Consider the following 19,004-nt stretch of genomic DNA (forward strand, 5'->3'; position numbering starts at 1 on the left):
ATATATGTGTGTGTGTGTGTGTGTGTGTGTGTGTGTGTGTGTTTATGTGTATATATTGTATATAAATATATAATATATATAAGATATATATATATACATATATAGTTGTGTGTGTGTGTGCATAAGCAGGTTTACCAACATATACTTACTGTAGCAACTCCTCGTTATGGTGATCCTCGTGTCCTTCGTGCTGATGAAGATGGTGTGTTTCGTGCTCATGGAGGAGCATTTCCACTTCCTTCACGATCTACATTGCATTGTTACCACTTTGTTAAATGTAGAAAATGAGTCTGGGATAGCGAGGAAAGAGATGGAAGAAAGACGAGATAGAAAACAGGAAAACAGAGGGAGGGGAAAGAGAGAACAAGAGAGAGGAGGAAAGGAATGTTATTTCATCCCGCCATAAAAGATTTTATCCCATCAATATATACATATACATACGTATACTCATACACCCGCGCATGCGTGCATACATACACATATATAAGCACATACACATACATATGTCTATAAAACACGCAAACATACATAAACACGCATATAAACACACACGCGCTCGCACACACACACAACGATCTTCACTGCAGCAAAGCCGACCTTATCGTAGTTTTTTTCCTGGTGGCCGCCGTGGAGGTGGAGGTTGATATCCTGGCGAATCTCCGCTATCTCTCTCCAAATGGCCGTCATGTTATCCATTACATACGCCATTCTGTTCTCATCTGAAAGACATCATATCCTTCAAAACAACAGAATAGGATTCACTGAATAATTCAGATCTAGGAAAATATAGTTGGTGGGTCGAGTAACAAAGTAACAAAGAGATGGGAAGAACAAAGAAAATGGAATAAGGGTAATATGAAGAATAATGAAACTATTTGTCGGAGAAAAAAATGAACGGTCAAGGTAACTTTTTTTATCAGAGGTTAAGAACACGGTAGCAAGGCACTTTTGAAATAAAAAAGATACACTTGCAGGTAAAGTATTCTAGAATCTATTGATTGGCATATATATGTATATATATATTAAAGCAAGCTAAACTGTTCCTGAATATGCGTTTTAACATACCAGATAAACAAATGAATATTCGGTTGAAAAAGGAAATAAAAACCTCAAACTAATATAAAATTGAGCCATTTTCATTAACATAAGTGATAATAATGATAATAATTGTTATTAATATGATGACCTCATTAATGTCGGTATTCTGACTATTATTAATAAAGATATAATAATTATTATCATTACTATTATTCCTATTACCGTAATCATTATCATCATTATTATTATTTCCATTATCGTTATGGTCATCTTCGATCATCATTATAATCATTACTTTCATTGAATTATTAGTATTGTTATTATTATCATTATAACTATTATTATGATTATAAACAAAATCACCGATGTCTTAATGATGGCTGTTACTGTTATTGTTATAATTATCATCATATAAATAGTTGTTGTTTCTGATGATAATACTGACAGTGATATGTGATAACCATATTTATCAATTTGTAATATCACTATCATCATAATTATGACGATAGCAGTGATAACGGTCAAGATGATAATGATGATAGTAGTTCATTCAAAAACTTAACTTACTTAGTTCAATGGGCAGAGCAGCCACCGCCGCCAAACATGCCGCTACGAGAATGACACCGCGTATCATCCTGGAAATGTAGAAATGTAAACTTACATATATATACATTCATATACATTTTTTTCACATATATATACATATATATACATACATATACATATATTTTTCATATATATATGTGTGTGTGTATAGGGACATATAATAAATATATTTTTCATGTATATGTATATACATATATATGTACTGTTTTCTTTTTCATATATATATATATATATATATATATATATATATATATATAAATGTGTGTGCGTATTTGGGAGCGCTTATTTCGAAATTCCTTATTACACCAGGGCCCAAATAAATACTGTTTATGCAGTTTGTTTTACATAATTATCATAATTTCGTATTAACATGGTCTCATCGAAGCTGTTAATTGAGATGAGTTTCTGCCAATATGATCGTTATTGTCGTGATTTCCATTTCATTAGTATAATATGCACACACATTCCCCGTTTATAATGCGTAGATGCGTTCCGATTTAAAGTAATGGCTAAGCTATACATATACAGTTATTTTATGTTTGTATTTTTGGAAGGAGGGAAAATTACGTCAGGATCCCTCTTTATGTACAGCCCATATATGCATTTGCACACATACACACACACACACACACACATATATATAGCACATGCACATATATATAGCGAAATATAGTATGGATTTAAAGTTATTCATCTATATCTTAAACTTTTGCTCAATAACAAGCTGGCTCCCACCTTCAAAGAGCTGCTTAGACAGTGCAAACCCCCAACAGGTTCCTTACTTACGTGATGTTCAGGTGAGTTTCTTCGGTGACACACGAATCCACCGAATCCATATTGCTCCTCCGTCCAGATGTTGCTATCAGTGGGCTCCTGTATACATCTGTTATTCCTTGTACAGACCTTATGTTATATCTATTATTCACTTGACTTACGCACTGTTTGCCGCAGCTCTGTAGCTCTTTATTGTTATCATAATTATTGTTTCTACTACTATCATTGATATCATTAGTGCCATTGCCTTTTTATTTCTTATCATTATTATTGTTATTAATATTGATGATGTTCTTGTTAATTTTTCTAATATCTTTATTATTACTATTATCATTATAATAATTAATATTAGTATCATCATTACTATTGTTATTATCATTATTATCATGATCATTATTACCATTATCATTATTTTTTTCTTATTATTATTATCATTATTGTCATTATTATTATTATTATTATTATTATTATTATTATTGTTGTTGTTGTTGATGTTATTATCATTATTATCATCTTTGTTATTACTAATATTATCATTGTTATTATCATTATTATCATCATTACCACTATTATGATTATTGTTATCATTATCATTAATAGCAGAAGTATTAGTAGTAGTTTTGCTAATGTTATCATTAACATTACTATTATTATTATCAATATTATTATTGTTGTTGTTATTATCATCATTATCATTATTTTGTTTATTCTTATTATTGTTCTTAGTATCATAATTATTATAATTATCATTACTATTACCATTATTATTATTATTATTATTATTATTATTATTATATTATCATTATCATTTTCATTACTCATTATTATTATTATTATTATTATTATGATTATCATCATTATCATTATTATTATTATTATTATTATTATTATTATTATTATTATTACCATTATCATTATCATTATTATCGTTATTATAATTATTATCATTATTATTGTTGTTCTTGTTGTTATTGCTATATTTGTTATTATTTTATCCCTATTATTATTGTTGTTGTAGTTATTGCTATTATATTTTTTCTTTTATTATTATTATTATTATTATTGTGATCATTATTATTATTATCATTATCATAATTGTCATTATTACTATTATCATTATCATTATTATTACTATTATTATTATTGTTGATGTTATTCATATCATTATCATCATTGCCATTATCATTATCATTATTATCATTATCATTGTTACTATTACTATTATTATTTGTTATTATTTTCATTATTATCATTATCACTATCATTTTTATAATCATTATAATTATCATTGTTGTCAATGTTATTATTATTATAAATATTATTTTCATTTTCTTCATCATTGTTACTGTTATTATTAATATAATCATCAGTAATATCATCATTACCATCATCATCAATATCATAATCATTTTATTATCATTATTATTCGAAAAAAATACATTGCATTAAAGTAGCTAGACCGTCAGTTTTTGCACATTTACTATTTACGAAACTATCCGTGGGGACGCGTTGAGAAGGAAGACAGAAGCGGGAGGGGAAGAGAGAGGGAGAGGGAGAAAGGCGGGGCTTAAAGAGGAAAGGGAGATGAGGAAGAGAAAGGGAGTGTGGCCTCAGAGAAGAGGGGGATTATTATTATTATTATCATTATTATTATTATATTATTATTATTATTATCATTATTATTATTGCTATTATTATCATCAGGGACGAGAGGGATTAGGGATTGAAAGAAGTAGAGTTTAAGGAGGAAGAGGAGGGAAGTGGGAGGGGGCAGATATACGGATTAAAGAGGGAAGGGAGGAATTTTATTTAAGGAATATTTGGCATTTAAAGGGTGGCAGAACAGGAGACGGAAAGGTAGAGGGAGAGGAAAAGCAAAAAGGAGAGGGGAGACTGGTAATAGATGGAGGAGGGTGAAAGGAGGAGTACCTCTTTTTCGTGGAATGCCCATTCGTTCCGCTTTTCCCTATCTTTATTGTTATCATTTTATGGTTATTGGTCTTTCTGGTGTCATTATCATTGCTGGTGTTACTCTATTATCACCATCATGATTATCAGTAAAGTTACATATCGTTATTATGAATTAGACCGTTGGTTATCCTCCAAGTTCACTTTTTTTTCTCCTTCACTGAAGGATTCTTTGACGAATACAGTTGTGTGCATATTTTGTGCCTTTTTATGTGTAGTGCACTACCCCGTCGTGTGTACTATTCTAAGGCAATGTTTGTGGTTACGTGCAATTCCACGCCATGTAGAATGACGGATAGGGAACATTCCCTGTCCTTTGATTTCCCAAAACATATTTATGTATGTAATATTTGTGGGTATACTATTCACGGGTCTTGGAAAATGTAAACTGAACCCACACCAAAAACAATTCGCACACCATCACAACTCATCTCCGAGCCATCCCGGCACGAAAAAAACGTAATAAAAACAAAAAAAGGGAAAATCCCCGAAACGCTATCGTTATCAACCTTATAACCTTTAATTAGTTGCAATTACTCCTTCCAATGAAGCCAGTGACTTTTAATTCCTTTCGATAGACATTTTAGTGTAATGGAGCTCGTTTTAAAAACCGCTGACTGGAATGGCTGGGTTTGGGGAAAACCCATGCTCAATTCCCTTTTTTTTTTTGAAGATTGGTTTCACTTGTTAGTTTAGTTTGGAGTTATACGATGTTGCATTCTGCTTTGCGTCGTGTCTTGCTTGTTATATTATTTTATATATATATTATATAAATTTATTTTTTTTTTTTTTTTTTTTTTTTTTTTTTTTTTTTTTTTTTTTTTTTTTTTTTTAAGACGTTCCAGGTGGTTGGTTTTGCCCCTTTTTTTTTTTTTTTTTTTTTTTTCTTTTTTTTTTTTATAAAATGTTGCAGTTTGTTTTACCTGTTTGCTGTGCTTGCTTTAAGAGATATCGTGTGCTGTATGGCGCTGTGGTAGCGTCCTCGTCCAGCAATCTTGCTGACCTCGTTAAAATCCCCGCCGTCATGGATTTTAAACCCCTTTGACACCTTCTTCAACCCTTTATTAGTAGAGTGCCCTACAATAAATCAATTTGGGGGAAAAGTAAAAAGCCATTTTGAAGCAGGAAACCGTACCTTTTGTTCAGAATACAAACGCCCGGTAAAAAAAAACCTGAGTGTGCTGTAAATATGATTATACATAATACATAAAATCATACTAATTATTCCTCTATTCATTTTCGGGGAAAAAGAGTATAACACCATTTAACAGGCAGAAAAATTTGTTATTTCCCTCCAGTAAACACAGAAAGAGAACTAAAACCCAAATCCTCTCTCATAATCTCTTTTTCGATTTACATTTTTTCGTGCAGCCCGGGGTATCGTGGTCGTTTTTTGGGTGGTGTCGTGGTGGGGGCGTGATGATGCTCTTCATGCTGATGGTCGTGTTGGTGGTCGTCTTTTTGGTGCTTTTCGTGCTGGTGGTCGTCCACATGGTGCTTTCGTGCGGGTGTCGTCGTGGGGGTCGTCCTCATGGTGCTTTTCTGCTGGTGGCGTCGTGTGGTCACCCTCATGGTGCCCTCATGTAGGGTCGTCGTGGGGGTTTCTTCATGGGGCTCCTCTGTTTGGGTCGTCGTGATAGTCGTCCTCATTGTTCTTCGTGCTGGTGACGTCGTGGTGGTCGTTTTCTGGTGTTCTTCTTTTGGTGGTCGTCGTGATGGCGTCCTATGGTGCCCTTCGTGCGGGTGGTCGTCGTGATGGTCGTCATCAGGGTTTGCTTTTTGCTATGGTCGTCGTGATGGTCGTCCTCATGGTGCTCTTCATGTTGGTGGTGGTCGTGATGGTGGTGGTGGTCGTGATGCTTTCAGCTGGGGTCGTCGTGGTGGTCGTGAGATGGTGGTGTTGGCCCGTGATGATGCTCTTTCATGCTGGTGGTCTTCGGGGTGGTCGCCCCTCAGGGTTGTTTTCGTGCTGGTGGTGTCGTGGGGGTTTCCCCCTTATGGTGTTTTTCGTGTGGTGGTCTTTCGTGGTGGTCGCCTCATGGTGTTTCGTGCTGGTGACGTCGTGGGGGGCGTCTTCGGGTGTTCTTGTTTTTGGGGGTCGTCGTAGGGTCGTCCCATGGTGCCTTCATTTTGGTGGGGTGTGATGGTGGTGGGGGTCGTATGTTTTTCATGTGGTGGTCGTCGGGTGGCCGTGTTTGATGGTGGTGTTGGTATCATATGCTCTTCATGCTGGGGGTTTTCGTGGTGGTCGCCCAGGGGTTTTTTTCGTGCTGGTGGTCGTCGTGGTGGTCGTCCTTATGGTGTTTTTCGTGCTGGTCTCGGTGGGGGTCGTCCTCATGGTCTTTTCGTGCGGGTGCTCGTGTGGTGGTCGCCCTCAGGGTGCACTCATTGGTGGTCACGGGGGGGTTCGTCCTCATGGTGTTCCCATCTGGTGGTCGTGTGGTAGTCGTCATCAGGGTGCTCTTCGTGCGGTGGTCGTCGTGGTGGTCGCCCCTCATGGTGCTCTTCGTGCTGAGGGTCGCGTATGGTGTCCTCAGGGTGCTTCCATGCTGATGGTCTTCAGATGGTCTCAATGGTGCTTTTCGTGCTGGTGGTCGTCTGGTGGTCGTCCTCATGATGCTCTTCGTGCTTGATCGTCGGGGTGGTCGTTTTCAGGTGCCCCTCATCTAGGGTGTCGTAAAGGGTCATCCTCATGGGGGTTCTTCGGGTTTGATCGTGGACATCGTGGTGTGGTCATGGTGATGGCGTCATGAGGGTCGTGGTCATCGTGGGGGGGGGGGGGAGGGTCTTCAGGGTGGTCTAGGGTGAGGGTCGTATGATGGTCGTCCTCAGGTGGTGGTCGCCAGGGTGGTCGTGGTCACGTGGTGGATGGTGGGGGTTTTCCCGTGGTCATGATCGTGAGGAGAGGGTCTCGGTGGTCGTCCTCATGCCCGTGTCCGTGGTTTCTTCAAGGTCTGAAAAATTGCACAAGTTTTCATTCGTAATTTATTTTACGGAATCTACTGTTTTTTTTTCTTTACTTATAGGGGCACTGTGTCATTGTAGAACAAAATACAGTGATAATTGATAAATGGATAAAATTGTATCCACAATACATATATAACATCACATGTTAATGTATATATACTACATACAATATATTTAATATAATGTATGTATGCTACGACATAAAATGTGTTTTTAACATTAATATCATAAATGTTTTTAACATAATTTCATATGTGTAATACATATATAGAGCGGGGTGCTATATATATTTTATATATGTGTTTATGTATATTGTGTATATATATGAAAAATTTTAACATATTACTGATATATATACAAATATAATATATTCAATATAATTTTGGGTGTGATAAGGTTTACCAACATAACTTACTGTAGCAACTCCTCTTTTATGGTGATCCTCGGTCCAGGGTGCTGATGGTAAAGATGGGCTTTTCGTGCTAGGAGGAGCTTTTCCACCTCCTTTACGATCTACAAATTACATTGTTACCACTTTTTGAATATAGAAAATGGGTCTGGGATAGCGAGGAGAGAGAGGGGAAGAAGACGGTTAGAAAACGAGAAAAACAGAGGGGGGGGAAAAAAAGGAGAAAAAGGGAGGGAAAGGAATTTATTTTATCCCCATAAAAGATTTTATCCCATCAAAATATTATACATACGAATACAATACAATAAAACCGCGCAGCGTGCAACATACACCATATATGAGACATACACATACAGTCTAAAAAAAACCGCAAATATACAAACACGAATAAACACACGCGCTCGCACACACACAACGATCTTCTTTGCGAAAAGCCGACCTTCGGGGTTTTTGTTCCTGAGGGCCCGCCGGGGGTGGAGTTGATATCCTGGTGAATCTCCGCTTCTCTTTCCAAAGGGCCCCGTCATGTTATCCTTTACATACCCCTTTCTGTTCTCATCTGAAAGAATATATCCTTCAAACAACAGAATAGGATTTACTGAATAATTCAGATCTAAAAAAATATAGTTGGGGGGTCGAGAAACAAAAGTAACAAAGAGAGGGGGAAAACAAAGAAAAGGAAAAAAGGGGAATGAACGAATAATGAACCCGCGGGGCCGAAGGGTTAGACGTCGGACTAAAAACTGTCAGGGGCAATTGAATTTCGGGGTTCGAGTCACCACCGCCGCTTTTTTCCCTTGGGGAAAGGGAATTTTCACCTTGATTGCCTCCTAGCCATGGGGGCCAAGCCAGCCCAAGTAATGTGGTCCCAAGCCCGGAAAAATAGAGAGAATGATTACTAAAAAGGACCCCGGCACTCTCCGTGGAAAGGAACGGGGGGGCCCTACCACGTGCTCACTCCAAGAGCATCACAACTGAAAACTGCAATTGGGTATCATGCTGTGACCATGGCGGCTCAGACATGAACCTACCGTTAAAAGAAGAAGAACGAATAATGAAACTATTTGTCGGAGAAAAAATGAACGGTCAAGGTAACTTTTAATGATTTTTTTTTTCTTTTCTTTTCTTTTTCTTTTCTTTTAATATAAGGTTAAGAACAGGTGCAAGGCACTTTTAAAATGAAAAAAAAAACTCTTGCGGAAAAGTATTTAGAATTCTGATTGGCATATATATGTGTGTGTGTGTGTACATACATATATATGTGAGCCACCAGCACGATCTTGGCTCGTGGCTCTTGAGCCTTATTTTGCATTTAACATAAGTGATCATGATAATAATTATCAATATGATAATCATAATAACAATCATCATTATCATTATTAATGATCTCATTAATGTCGTTATTCTGACTATTATTGATAATGATATCATAACTATGATTATCATTATTACTATTATTATGATTATAAACAAAATCACCATTGTCTTAATGATGGTTGTTACTGTTGTTATAATTATCATCATAATATCATAAATAGTTGTTTCTGATGACAATATTGAGTGATATAAAATAATCATTATTTTTCAATTTGTAAAATGACAATCATCCTAATTGTGACGATAGCAGTGATAATGGTCAAGATGATAATGATGATAGTAGTAGTTCAGTAATAGCCATTCAAAAACTTTACTTACTTAGTTCAAGGGAGAGCAGCCCCCGCCGCCAGACCCCGCGGACGAGATAACACGGATCATCTTGAAATGTAAAGAAAAATGAAAACTTGCAGGGTGTGTGAGATACATATACCCATTTAATACTACTTTAAAATATAAAAATATATATATTTTAATTTATATTTTAATCCCTGCATACATATATATACATTCATATACACATTTTTTTTCATACATATTTACATATATTTATATATACATACATATACATGTTGTATATATGTACATAGGCCGCGGTGGCCGAGTGGTTAGAGCATCGGACTGAAGACTGCCACGACGGCAATCTAGTTCGAGGGTTCGATTTCCGGCCGGGCGCGTTGTTTCTTGGGCAAGGAAATTTCACCTCGATTGCCTACCTACCACTGGGTCCCAAGAAAACCCAAGTCAGTGCTGTCCCAACCCCGGATAAAATAGAGAAATTTTACCAAAAAGGGTAACACCGGCCTCTCCGGGAAAGAAACTGGGGACCCTACCCCGTTTCATCCAAAAAATCACAACATGAAAACTACAATTAAGTATCATGCTGTGACCACGGTGGCTCAAACATGAACCTACCGTTAAAAAATTATATATATATATATGTACATATATATACATATAATTTTTCATATATATGTATACATATATGTACATGTAGACTTTTTTTCATGTATATATACATGTGTGTGTGTTTGGTAGCGCTTATTTCGAAAATTTTTATTACTCCAGACCCCCAAAAAAATATGTTTATGCAAATAAGCGTTTTTTTTGTTTAGTTTCTTTTTTCAAATTATCGTAATTTTATATTAACATGGTTCATCGAACTGTTTTAAATTTAGATGATTCTGCCAATATGAAAATTTTTGTTGTGATTTCCCTTTCTTGTTTTCACCATTCCCGTTTTCAATGCGTGATGCGTTCCATTTAAAACAAACGCTAAGCATAGTACAGTTTTTCTATTTTTTTTATTTTTGGAAGGAGGAAAATTTTGTTTGGTCCCTCTTTTTGTACAGCCCCTATATACATTTGTACATTATATATAATTATATATATAATTATAAAATATATATTTTATATAAAAATATTATTTTATATATATCCATGTGTTTCAACGAAATATAGTATGGATTTAAAGTTATTCATCCATACTATCTTAAACTTTGCTCAAAAAAACCCGGCTCCCACCTTAAAGTGTGCTTTTACAGTGCAAACCCCCAACAGGTTCCTTTCTTTTCGTGAGGTTCAGGGGAGTTTTTTCGGTGACACACAATCCCCCCGTCCATATATTCTCCTCCGTCCAGTGTTGCCACGTGGCTCCTGTATATTCTGTTTTTCCTTTTAAGTCCCTTATTAATTATTCACTTTTATTTTACGCACCGTTTCCCCAGCTTGTAGCTCTTTATAGTTAACATAATATTTTTTTCTACTAGTATCATTAGTATCATTACTGCCATTGCCTTTTTATTTCTTATTATCATTATTGTTGTTGTTAATATTGATGTTGATGTTATTGTGATTTTTTCTAATATTATCTTTATTATTACTATTATCATTATAATCATTAATATTAGTATCATCTTACTTTTTATATTTATCATTATTATCATGATCTTTATTACCATAATCATTATTTTTTCTTTTCATTATTATTATCATTATTATTATCATCATTATTGTCGTTGATGTTATTATCATTATCAGCATCTTTATTATTTTTAATATTACATTATTATTTTCATTATTTTTCATCTTATCACCCGATTTTGTAATCATTATCATTAATAGCAGAAGTAGTAGTAGTTTTGCTACTATTATAATTAACATTACTATTATTATCATCATTATTATTATCAAAATTATTATTACCATTATCATTTTCATTATTATAATCATTATTATCATCATCATTAGCATTATTACCATTTTCTTAATATCTGCTTAGCAGATATTATTCTGCTTCCTTATTTTATATTTTTCAGTATCATTAGCATCATTATTATTATTACATACTATTTCCATTTGTACTATTATTTTTATCATTCCCTTTTCCCTATAATCGTTATTATTATCACTACCATTATCATTGGGGATTTTTATTATTATCATTTTCATCAAATTATTGGTTTTACAATTTTATTATTATATTATCATTTTTATTATCTTACTATTTCTTATTATTATTACTATCATTATTATTATTATTATTATCATTTTTATTATTGCTATTATTATTATCATTATCATTATCGTTATTATTATTATTATTGTTATTATTATTATCATTATAGTTGTTTTATTTTTTGGTGTTACCCAAACTTTCATCACTGTCAAATTTTTATTTATTTTACATTTTTTATTATTATTATTATTTATCATTTTTATTATTATTTTATCATTTTATTATTTTTTTCTCATGATCATTACTATTTCATTATTTTTATTATCATTACTATTATTATTATTATTGTTGTTGATGTTATTACTCACCTTATCACCACGTCTTATCTTTATATTTTTGTTATCATTATGTTTTTTTATTATTACTATTATCATTTTATTATTATTTCATTATTTTATAATGTCTGATAATTTTTATTTAAAGTTTCATTATTATCTTTTTTCTTTTACTATTATGTTATTTTTTTTCATTTTTATCATTTTCACTATCTTTTTATAATCATTGTCGTCATGTTTATTATAAATATTATTTTCATTTTCTTCATCACTGTTATTTATTTTAATATCATCTATCATATTATCATCTTACCCTCATCATCAATACAATAATTATTTTTTTTATCATTTTTATTTGAAAAAATAATTGCATTTAAAATAAACCGTCAGTTTTGCACATTTTCATTTACGAAAAATATCCGTGGGGGCCGTTTTTGAAGGAAACAGAAGCGGAAGGGGAAAAGAAGGGAGAGGGGGAAAGGGGGGGGTTAAGAGGAAAGGGGGATAAGGAAGGGAAAGGGAAAGTGGGCCCCGAGAAAAGGGGGGTTATTTTTATTATCATAATTTTTATTTTTTTTATTATTATTATTTTTATTTTATTATTATTGCTATTATTATCACAGGGACGAGAGGATTAGGGATAAAAGAAGAGGAAGAGTTTAAGGAGGGAAAAGGAGGGAAGTGGGGGGGGCAGATTACGGATTAAAAAGGGAAAGGGAGGAATTAATTAAAGAAATTTTGGGAAAAAGGAGGTGGGAGAGCAAGAGACGGAAGGTTGAGGGGGAGAAAACAAAAGGGAGAGGGGGGTGATAAAAGAAGAGGGTGGAATGCCCAAATTTGTTCCGCATTCCTTCATTATTGTTATTTATTATGGTTATTGGCTTTCGGTTTTCCTTATCATTGCTGGTTTATTCTTTTTATACCATATGATTTTCATTGTTTCATACCCTTTTTCTATGTTTGAATAAAGGGCCCTTTGGGTTTTCGTCCAAAATCCACTTTTTTTTCTCCTTCACTGAAGGATTCTTTGACGAATACAGTTGCGTGCATATTTTTTGCCAGTTTATGTGGGTTACATACCGTCGATGTTTCATATTCATAAGGCAATGCTTGGTTGTGCAATTCCACGCCTATATAGAATGCACAGGATAGGGTAACGTTACCTGTCCTTTGATTTACCAACATATTTATGTATGTGCATATAACGTACATATATATTGTTGATATACAGATTCAGGTGTCTTTAGGGTAAATGTCAACATGAACTCCACACCATAAACATATTCGCACACCATCACAACTCATCTCCGAATCCATCCCCGCCCCAACACAAGACAGAAAACAAAAAAAAAAAAGGAAATCACCCCAATCGTATCCTTTCAGACCTTATAATTCCTTTAATTACGCCCCCCAATACTGCCTTCCCGATGAAGCCCTGACTTTTAATCTCTTTTGACAGACATTTTAGTGTAATGAGCTCGTTTAAAAACGCTGACAGAATGGCCGATTTGGGGAAAAACACTGCTCAATTTCCTTTTTTTTTTCAAAAAGAAATTTTTGGTTTCACTTGTTAGTTTTGTTGGAGTTATAAGATGTTGCATTCTGCTTTGCGTCGTTTGTATTGTTTGTTTCAAAAGATTTTTTTTCTTTCTTTTTTTAAGATGTTCCAGGTGGTTTTGCCTTTTATATATATATGAAATGTTGCAGTTTGTTTCCCTGTTTTTATATTTGCTTTAAGAGATATCGTGTGCTGTATGGCGCTGCGGTAGCGTTCTCGTCTCAATCTTCTGACCCGCGTTCAAATCCCCGCCCCCGTGGATGTTAACCCTTTGAACACCCTTTTTTAATCTTATTAGTAGTATCGCCCCTTAAAATCAACTTTGGAAAAGTAAAAAGCCCTTTTTGGGAGGAAACCGTACCTTTGTTCTACGAAAAATTCAAACTGACCCCTGATAAAAAACATCTGAGTTGACACTGTATAACATGTTTCTATAACATAGATAAAAAAACATACAATTTTTTCATTCATTTTCGAGGACAAAGTAGTATAACACCCTTTACACAGGCAGAAAGAATTTGTTATCTTCCCTCCATGTAAACAAGAGAATGGGAAATAAAATCACATCCCCCTCCACTAACTCTTTCGCATTAATTTTTTTTGTGCAGCGGAGTATCTGGTCGTCTTTTTGATGGGCGTCGTGGTGATGGCGTGATGTGCTCTTATGCTGAGGCGTGGGGGTGGGGCCCCTTTTGGGGCTTTTTGTTCTGGTGGCGTGGTGGTGGTCGTCCTCAGGGGCTTTTCGTGCTGGTGGTCGTCGTGGTGGGCTCCCCATGGTGCTTTTCGTCTGGTGGTCGTCGTGAGGGGCATCCCTGGGGGCTTCATGTGGGGGTCGTCGTGATGGTGTCTCATGGTGCCTCATGCTGGGGGTCGTCGTGGTGTCGTCCCCATGGGGTTTTTCGTGCTGGTGGCTCATGGTGGTCGTCTTTTGGTTTCTTTGTGTTGGGGTCATCGTGATGGTCGTCCCCATGGGTTCCCATGCTGATGTCGTCGTGATGGTCGTCCTCATGGGCTCCTCATGTGTGGGCTTGTGATGGGCGCCCCCATGGGGCTCTTCATGTGGGGGTCGCGTGATGGCGTCATCTGGTGCCTTCTGCTGGTGGTCGTCAGGTGGGGTGGGGTTTAAGTTTATGCGGTGGCGTCGTGGTGGCGTGATGATGGGGTGGGGGTCGTGATGATGCTTTCAGGAGGTCGTCGTGGTGGGCGTCCTCAGGGGCTTTTTCTGCTGGTGCTCGCTGGTGGTCGTCCCCATGGGCTTTTTTCGTGCTGGGGTCGTGGTGGTGGTCATCCTCTGGTGCTCCTCATGCTGGTGGTGTCGTGGGGTCGCCCCTGGTCTTCCCCTGTGGGGGTCGTCTGGGATCGTCCCCCATGGTGTCCTCATGCTGGTTGGGCGTGTGGGATCGTCCTCATGGTGCTCTTTGTGCTGGTGGTCGTCGTGGTGGGGTCCTCATGGTGCTCCTCGCTGATGGTCGTCGTATGGGCGTCCCATGGGCTTTCATGCTGATGGTCGTCGTGATGGTGTCCTCTGGTGCTCTCGTGTTTGGTGGTCGTCGTGGTGATTGTCCTTTTGGGCTCTCGGCTGGTGTCGTCGTGGTGGTCGCCTCATGGTGCTCCCCACTGATGGTCGTCGTGATGGTCGTCTCATGGGGTGGTCTTCATGGTGGTCGTGGGCTCTGGTGTGGCATGGTGAGGTCGTCATATGGGCGTGGTATGTGGTGGGCTGGGATGGTCTTCATGGTGGTCGTATGGTGGGCATGTGGTCGTCTCATGGTGGTGGGGCCCCTGGTGGTTGGGTTTGGGCATCGGGTGGTCATGGTGGGGGGTGTCATGGGGATCGTGATGCGTGATGGAGATGGTCGTCGTGATGGTCGTCCTCATGGCCGTGTCCGTGAGTGTCTTCTAAGTGTCTGCAAAAATTTTCCCAATTCTTTTTATTTTTGAATTTTTTTTAGGGAAACTACTGTTTTTTTTCTTTCTTAAGGTTTGCACTGTGGCAATGTTTGATACAATAATCAGGATAATTTATAAAAGGTAAAAGGACACATACAAATATATATACTCATAATTTTAATTTTTTAATCATAAAATACACATATTTTTATTAATGTAGTATACAAAGTACATATAATGTGTATATATACATTAATATACTATAATGTATATACTATATTATGAATTTTTTGTATTTTACACATATATGAGGGGGGGATATATATATTTTTTAACATATAAAGTGGTTTTATGTGTTTTTGTATATATATGAATATATATACTATGTATGTAATTTTAAAACAAAAATTTTATATACTATATATTTTTTTGTGTGTGCATAAACAGGTTTTCTAACTATACTTACTGTACAACCCCCTTTTTTTTGGTGATCCTGTGTCCTTTGGGGCTGATGGGAAGAGGTGCTTTCGGCTCATGGAGGAGATTTCTACCCCCTTTACGACTACAACATTACTTGTTACCACTTTGGGTTTAATATAGAAAATGGGTCTGGGATAGCAGGAGAGATGGAAGGGAAAACGTTAAAAACGAGAGAACGAGGTGGGGGAGAGAGAGAACAAGGGGGAGGGGGAAAGGAAAGTTATTTTTTCCCCCATAAAAGATTTTTTCCAAACATAATATATACTACACTACCTAACACATACACCCGCGCAGCGTGATACATACACATATATGGCACTAACATCATAAGGTGAAAACACGATAACAAACACGCAAATAAAAAACGCGCTCGCGCCCCACAAAACGATCTTCACTGTAGCAAAGCCGACCTTTTCGTGGTTTTGTTCCTGGTGGCCGCCGGGAGGTGGGGTTGATATCCTGGGGAATCTCCCTATTTTTTCCAAAAAAGGCTGTAGTTACCATTAATACCCTTCTTTTCTCATCTGAAAGACATCTTCCTTCAAAAAACGAAAGGATTCATGAAAATTCAGTCTAGGAAAATTAGTTGGTGGGGGGAGTAACAAAGTAACAAAGAGATGGGAAGAACAAAGAAAAAGGAATAAGGGTAATATGGCGAATAATGAAAATATTTTTCGGAGAAAAAAAAGAACGGTCAAGGTAACTTTGGGGTATTTTTGTAGTTTTTTCTTTCTTCTTTCTTTCTTTTTTTTTTTTTGTTTCTTTTAAAATCAAAGGTTAAGAAAACCCGGGAGCAAGGCACTTTTAAAATGAAAAAAGAAAAAAACCTTGCATGTAAAAATTCTAGAAACTGTTTATTGGCACTATATAGTGTGGTGTACTACTTATAATTTTTAATATATATATATAATATTATTTTTATAAATAGTAATTATGTATATATGTGTGGTTTTGTGTGTGTACATACTAATATTATATATATTATATATATAATATTATATATATATGTATTATTATAATATATATATTATATAATTAAAGCAAGCTAAATTTTTCCTGAAGTGCGGTTTTAAAATCCCTTTCCGATAAACAAATGATTATTCGGTTTAAAGAGGGAAAAAAAAAACTCAAACTGCATACAAATAAAGTCCTAGCCTTATTTTTCTTTAACAAAGTGATAAAGATGATAATTTTTATCAAATTTAATATAATTACCATCATCATTTTCAGTATTAATGATCTCATTAATGTCGTTTTTTCTGACTATTACTAATGATATACATGATTGATATTTTTATTATATTAAAGTAATCATTATATATTTTATCATTCCCATTTTCGTTTTTGATAATCTTTTGATCATTTTAATCGTTAGTTATTATTATTGTTTTTTACATTATTACTATTATTATGATTATAAACAAAATCCCATTTTCTTAAAGATGGTTTTTACTGTTTTTTTTCAATTTTTAATATTATATCAACAAATTGAGGGCGATAGCATGTAATGGGCAAGATGATAATAATAGTAGTGTTCAGTAATAGCCATTCAAAAAATTTACTTAGTTTTAAGGGCGAGCAGCCACCCCGCCCGACACGCCGCGAGAGGATAACACCGCGTACATCCTGAAAATGTAAAGATATGTAAACTTGCATTGTGTATGAGCATAAATTAACCAAATACATACATCATGTAAATATATATAAAATATATATATATTATATATATATAAATATATTAATATATATGTATAATAATGCAACATATATATACATTCATATACACATTTTTTCATACATATGTACATTATATAATATTTTTTTTTTTATATATTATATAGTAATGTAGACTTTTTTTTATATATTATTATTATATATATATATAATAATGTGTGTTTGGTAGCGTTATTTTGAAATCCTTTTCTCCAGGGCCCAAAAAAACTGTTTAGCAAAAAAAGCGTTTTTTAAAGTTTTGTTTTTTTTCATAATTATCGTAATTTCATATTAACATGGTCTATCAAGCGTTAATTGAGATGAGTTTCTGCCAATATGATCATTGTTGTTTTGATTTTTATTTTTTCACACACATTCCCCCGTTTTATAATTTAAAGCCCTTTTTTTTTAAAGGCTAAGCTATATACACAGTTATTTTATTTTTGTATTTTGGAAGGAAGGAAAATTTCGTTAGGATCCCTCTTTATGTACACCCCAAAAATAATTTGCACACACACACGCACACAACCCCCAAAACCCCACACACACACACACACACAAATATAAATAATAAAAATTATTATATATATAATATACACTGCTGTTTTTTAAAGAAATATAGTATGGATTTAAAATTATTCATCCCTAATATCTTTAAAATTTTGTCAATAAAACCCGGCTCCCACCTTCAAAATGCTGCTTAGACAGTGCAACCCCCAAAAGGTTCCCTTTCTTTCGTGAGTTCAGGGAGTTTCTTTGGTGCGCACGAAAACCACCTCCCTTTTATATTGCTCCCCGTCTAGATGTTGCCCATCAGGTGAGCCCCCATATTTGTTACTTGTACAGTCCTTATTTATACTATTATTTATTGATTTTCGCCCCGTTTGCCCCAGCTCGTGGTCTTTATTGTTATCATAATTTTTTTTTTACTAGTATCTTAGTACATTACTGCCATTGCCTTTTTTTCTTTTTCATTTTATTGTTGTTAAAATTGTGTTGATGATGTTTTTTTTTTAATTTTTCTGATTTATCTTTTTTATTACTATTATCATTTTCAATATTAATATTAGTATCATCAATCATTATTACATATCATTTTACCATTGTCATTATTTTTTTTTATCATTATTATTATCTTTTTTATTATTATTATATTATTTTCATTTATTTTTGCGTTGATGTTATTATCATTATTAGTCTTTATCATTGCACTGGGTTACAAAAAAAATTTTTTGGGAAGTTGTCTTGTTTTTTTTAACGATTTGGGAAAAAACTGCATCGTGAAACCAAAAATGCCATCATTTCCCCGATCAGGTCAAGTTTTTTAACTAAAGGAAAATAGGAAAAATGTTTCTTTTTTTTACGAAGTGGGAAACATTAGAGCGGGATTTTGTTTTATTTGTGTTACTTTACATCCATATTTTTTTTTTCTCC

The 19,004-nt window shown here is 34.9% G+C and overlaps 1 long non-coding RNA gene across 1 annotated transcript in view; it reads right to left on the reverse strand.

The window, feature by feature from the left end:
• Positions 1 to 607: 607 nt before the first annotated feature.
• Positions 608 to 19,004, reverse strand: part of LOC119575812 — a 36,297-nt gene continuing 17,900 nt past the window's right edge. Inside the window, exon 3 of the long non-coding RNA XR_005229005.1 lies at positions 608 to 719. This is a non-coding gene — a long non-coding RNA (uncharacterized LOC119575812). The remainder of the gene's footprint in view (positions 720 to 19,004) is intronic.

This window comes from Penaeus monodon, chromosome 8, assembly GCF_015228065.2.
Source record: "Penaeus monodon isolate SGIC_2016 chromosome 8, NSTDA_Pmon_1, whole genome shotgun sequence".
In the NCBI taxonomy this organism is placed as follows: Eukaryota; Metazoa; Arthropoda; class Malacostraca; order Decapoda; family Penaeidae; genus Penaeus; species Penaeus monodon.